This window comes from Oryctolagus cuniculus, chromosome 4, assembly GCF_051225735.1.
Source record: "Oryctolagus cuniculus isolate XC-2025 breed Fujian yellow rabbit chromosome 4, ASM5122573v1, whole genome shotgun sequence".
NCBI lineage: Eukaryota > Metazoa > Chordata > Mammalia > Lagomorpha > Leporidae > Oryctolagus > Oryctolagus cuniculus.
In genome coordinates, this window is record NC_142870.1 from 167,128,074 (window position 1) to 167,133,931 (window position 5,858).

At 43.0% G+C, this 5,858-nt stretch overlaps 1 pseudogene; it reads left to right on the top strand.

Moving 5' to 3' along the window:
- The first annotated feature begins 322 nt into the window (after positions 1 to 322).
- LOC149127207 (PEST proteolytic signal-containing nuclear protein pseudogene) lies at positions 323 to 5,550 on the top strand (annotated as a pseudogene).
- Positions 5,551 to 5,858: the final 308 nt, after the last annotated feature.

Consider the following 5,858-nt stretch of genomic DNA (forward strand, 5'->3'; position numbering starts at 1 on the left):
CTTTCCCGGCCGCTGCAGTTCACTAGGCTAATCCTCCACCTGCAGCGCTGGCACTCCGGGTTCTAGTCCCAGTTGGGGCGCCGGTTCTGTCCCGGTTGCTCCTCTTCCAGTCCAGCTCTCTGCTGTGGCCCAGGAGGGCAGTGGAGGATGGCCCAAGTGCTTGGGCCCTGCACCCGCATGGGAGACCAGGAGAAGCACCTGGCTCCTGGCTTCGGATTGGCGCAGCACACCAGCCGTGGCAGCCATTTGGTGGGTGGACCAATGAAAGGAAGATCTTTCTCTCTGTCTCTCTCTCACTGTCTAACTCTGCCTGTCAAAAAAAATGAATCCTAGTACCAGTGAGGAAGAAAAGAAGAAGGGGGTCCACAATGGGAATCCTTTAACTTTAAAAAACAGGGCCGTGGAAGAGAACAAAGATACCAAAAGGTGAGGTGGGAAGTGAGGAACTAAAATCTGAGAGCAAAGCTACATGGATAAGATGTGTGGGGAGGATCAGGGGGGCAGTGCTCAGACATCCCAGGTCAGTTCTATGGGCGGCAGACTCTGAGATGGAGGTTGTGAGCAGAAAGTTCAGGGGATTCCACGTCTGTAATGGGTGGGGGGCAGGAGCAGCAGGGACAGCAGCTAATCCCAAGGGAAGCCATGGAGCCAGTTGCCTTCAGAGCTGTCCAAGCCTTGTCTGTCTGCACGTGCTAGTCATGGGGAGCTGGCTGCCTCAAGGGCCTGACCCTGGATGAGATGAATGATGATTCCCGTGGGGAAAGGCTCACTGGAGGCCACTGGAGGGAAATATTCCCTGCAGCTGGGTGATCGAGTGCTGAAATCCTGAAGAGGGGTTCTAGAGGCCACATCACAGCCTCCACCACAATAGGGGGTGATTTTCTGAACAGTGCCCAATATTCCAAAGAGGCAGTTCCTACCAAGTGTCTTCACTCGCTCACACATGAGAGTGCCACCTTCCATAAGCCTGCATCCCAACTTCTGTGTGGGTTCCCATCCCCTTGTCCTTGGATGCCAAGAGCATTTTCACTTTGCGGCAAAGAGGAAAAGTACAAATTTTCCACAGGTGCATGCATGTAACCATTACTCCAAAGAGAGCTGTTACAGATAAGTTATCATCAAATTGAAATGATTATGTCTTGCTGAGATTTCCCAGAAGTTCCATGACCTTCTCTCAAATCATATGACCCCTTGTTTTCCATCTCTGTTTCTTTCATTGAGATCTACCCACCATCTCCATTGGAATCGTGTCAATAGAAAAGGGACAATGGTCAAAGCAGATTTTAGATCCCACTTCAGATGGACAAAGCTAGCTTCTCTGAGAAAAAGCACAGAAATCCATCTTATGAACAGAAGTCTTGGAGAAAGAGCTACGAATCCAAGTTCTCGGATCCACCCAAGTTGGGGCCAGCTCATCAGGGCATCCCAGGCTTACGCCCCTTCTCAGCTGCCTTAGTCACTCTGCTTTCAGTTGCCTGCCCTTTGGCCAGATGCCAGGAGCCATTGCTGTGGTTTTGTTCTTGAACTCTTCTGAAAAATGTGTGTCTCTGTTCACGGTTGAGGTGTTTATGACAATACATGGATCCTCTCTGGAGAGACTCAAGAGAAAATCCCGATCTCATAAGCAAGCAGAAGTGTTCGTCTATGAGCAACGAGATAGAGTCAACATTGGAAGCCATGTGACTTACTCACCTGTTTCCTTCTTCTCGCTGGCTGGCAGGAATTAGAGGCTAGCTTTGGGCCAACTCTAGTGAATGTACATGACTTCATTGTGTGTTTGTGTCCTGACTCACCTTCATTTCCACGGAAATTTCCTGACTCATTTTTCTACTTATTTGCTATTTTATGTGTATCTTAAGAAATTGCTTTATAGCCTTTGTGAAACAAGGCTGGGTAAATCAATTGCATTCCAATTATTAACAAGCGACAATCATTTGACAAATCCAACACATCGGTAATTTATCTTAAGAGCAAGGAAGGGGTCTTAGCCAAGAGGAATATATCCTGCATGCTTTTCCACAGCACTCTGAAGTAATTCTAGAAATGTTGTGTGCAATTAATTGGGTAGAGTTTCAACTTTTGACACCAAGAACTGGTCGAACAACATTCTGTGACTTGGCACTGTAGTGGACATAGGAGAAAATAATAAACCTTTTGCATTTCCAAACATGGTCTCAGAAGGAATTCAAAAAATGTCCTAACATTTTAATTCTTTTTTTCTTCCTAGTCCTTCATGTAACGTCTTATGCATGCTCAAGTATAACAATATAAATGTTACAGAATAAATCTTTCTGGCCCTTTGGACATTGACACAGGGCAAATTTTCACCTTTCACCCAGTTGAAATTCATGTTACACTTTACTATGGGATGAGGAAATTTTCCCCAAAAAATGTTGGCATGATTTAGTCCACCTGGGAAAGTAAAAGTAAAATTGAACATATTTTGAAGCTTGGAGTTATTATACTACAGATGCATTAGAAATTCTTAGTAGGAATTAATTGGAAGAGTATATTAAAATTAGCATTAGATAGTTCCTGGGACTATATAAGGTAGCTGAGCTAAAAAGAAACGAGCTCATATTTTTAATGATTTAAGATTAAAATGAGGGAATCATCAGCCCCTTGCACCTTTTATTGAAATAATTCTGGGAAAGATGGAAACAGGACAGACCAATACTTCTGATAACAGACATAGGAAGAGAAAAAATGGAGCCCTGGACAATCTTCGAGGATGTTAGAAGTTGGTTTCTAAAGCAACAGTGGGTAATATACTCATATGGCACAGTGGTCAAACAGATTCTGGCATTGGATTGCTTGGGGTCAAGCCCTGGGCCCAATGTTTATTTAGTGAACAACACTGAGAATATGTAACTTAATCTTTCTGTGCCTCAGTCTCCCTTTTGGAAAAGTGCAAGTAAAAATAGTGCCTAACTTTATAACTATTATGAGGATTAAATGAGTTCATCCACAGAAAATCTTGTACCTAGGAAATAATAAAATATTAAACACTAGCCTTGATTTTAATTTTTTTCTGGATGATGTCTTGAGGCACAAATTTCCCTGCTTTCTCTATCAGGAGGTTTGACAAGAAGCTGAGTCCAAGAGGGGCCGTTACTACCATTATTCTAGCTAGAGATATGAATTTAAGAGTTAGCTTTGTAGTAAGTGGTTAAAAACAAGAGCAAGAAGGTTATAGCCTTGGTTCTACTTGACTTTTTACTGTGTCCAAAAGAAGTAAGAAGGTGTGGCTGGAGAAGGCAATAACCCGGAGGGTCTAGCCATAACCGACCCCACATGGCCACTTAAGAGCTGAGATGACAAAGATTATTGGCAATGGAAAGAGATTCTGTAAGGTACCACACAAAGCCAAAGGAGGCAGTCGGGAAGCCCCAGGGACCCCAGGGACCTAGCCAAAGAGACCCACAGTGCTACGGTGATGGAAGGTGGAGTCATGCCTGCCAGGGTGGGATCCCTGCTCCAGCGTCTCAACATCTGCTAATTCTCTAGGAAAAGAGTTTTCTCAAATTACAAATGATTTCATGGAAATAGGACTTCTTACAGCATTTTTCCAATATCCAGATGCCGATGATCTCACAGTATGTGATCCTGCTTCACAGCCTTAAGCTTATGTCCAAAACGCCTAGTAGAAGCAGAACAAGAAGTCCTCAGGTCCAGAGTGTGGAACTGAAGACCTGTGCCGAGAGAGGTGCTTCTTGGCCGGGTGGTGGAGGCAGAGATTTTTCAATATTCTCCAGCAGCCTTCTTTGGTGGAGGCCTGTCCTCATGTGCACCTACCAGTAAATGAGGATTAACATGGACCAAAGCTTGGGAACCTGCCATCCAAAGCCAAAAAAAACACGTGTTTGTGTATGCAAAGTTTCACTGAGATGCAACTACAGTCATTCATTCAGTGTTGACTCTGGCTACTTCACCATTACAATGGCAGAGCTAAGAAGTTGTGACCAAAAACTATATGGTCCACAAAGACTAAAATATGTACTATCTGCTCTTTAGAGAAAAAGTTTACCAATTCCTAATTTAGGTAGCATACATAAAGAACTTCATACAGTATCTAGTACATAGTAGTGCCAACAAATTAAGCATGCTTGATTTTATTTTTAGAGCCAAATCTTTATCAATAGTGTTTTTGCTATTGGCAGTTCGATATTAGACACTCTATGGAAGGAACTCATGCTTATTGATTTATAGGTTGGTGTGGTAACATGTTCATATCTCTCCATTTTATCTAAAAGTTTGCATGTTTAATTTCCTCCGAGTGGATTTTTATGCATGTGGAGATCACCTAATTCGACCATATGGAAATTATTTTAACTAAAAAGCATTTAAAAACCAACAGATGATTTCATCTCTTATGTATGCAATTATTACGAAAGTCAAAGTGTCCCACTGCTGGATGCCAGGACACATGAATTTAAAGTGTTTTTTAATTACTAAAATAGAACATTAAAAAGGGAAGTAAAAGTGAAATTCAATTAAGGTGTCACATTAATGGTCAGCACATATGAAAATTAAGAATGTGCTAGAATAGCAAAACAAAGCAGGATGCGTGGATCCCATGACCTGTTTGCTATTCACTTTAACATGTGACTGAAACATGTCAGCGATAAACTAAAATCCTGTGACCTGGTAAAGGACTAAATGCTAGCTCAAAAGATGTTCAGAGTTTCGTGGAAAATAATTTCTCCTGGAAAATATAGAAATATAGAAAATGTATTAATACATTGGATACTTTGATTCAATTGGATTACATTTAGAAAGATGGAGAATATATTAATACATTGGATACATTTGATTAGATTTAGTGCAGGTTTGCTATGGGAGGTGATTTGAGAATAGGCGGACTTACTCAACACCTCATAAAGAAATACCAAAAGGCGACTTGCTAAATTAAAGGGGCTTCATGTGGAATTCAGGTTTTGATGGGAATGGAAATGACTAATTGGGTGAAGTCTGGTTTCACTGTGTTCAGTCGTTAGCATGCTGGAGGGACTGGGGCGAATGCCACGTCCCATGAAGTCTTAGGTTTCTCACAAGGTCCAATCTGCAGCATCCTTAGGTCGCTTTTGATGCCTGGCCACTCCTTCTGCAGCACTTGCTTCTGTTCTCATGCAAAAGTCACGGGGCAGAAGGTTCCAGTCACAGGTCTGATAAGAGATCAGCTGAGGAAGGAGTGGCAGATCTCCCAACAAAACAAAGGATCCAAGTCTGCAGTTGCCATAGGTGCTCAGATGTCACAGAAAGCGACAGCCACATCTGCCGAACTTGATCCGGGGAGCCTAAAGAACCTGTTCCGACTCCTGCCCCCAAAGCTCTGTCAGCAGCAGTGGCTTCTAATGATGCTGAAGATAGTGAACCAGAGGAAATGCTGCAGAAGCAAAGATGAAGATGAGGAAGACTGGAGGGGAGACACCAGCACCAGCCAGACCAGTTTCCTTCAATAAAGGAAAGCATGGGCTTTCTGATAACCTGAAGCCATGGGAGTATAATAGAAAGTCTTATCTTGGAAATGTCCATGACCAAGACAGTTAAATGATGTGTTTTGAAATTGTGTTGATTCCATCAGTGACTGAAGTCCAAGTATATTCCACACATCTGCTATCAAAATGCAGTATATTCAATGAGCCTGCTGACCAATGGATGAGGAAATGATTTTCTTTTCTGAGTTTCCATTTCTCCATCTCAAATGGAGACAGACACCTAAGGGAGTCCCCTACAACTCAGAATGTGTGGGGACAGTGCCAGCTCTCACCACAAAGTTCCAGTGAGGAATGACTGTGTCTTCAAAAGAATTTTAGCCGGCACACCGGGTTCTAGTCCCGGTCGGGGCACCGGATTCT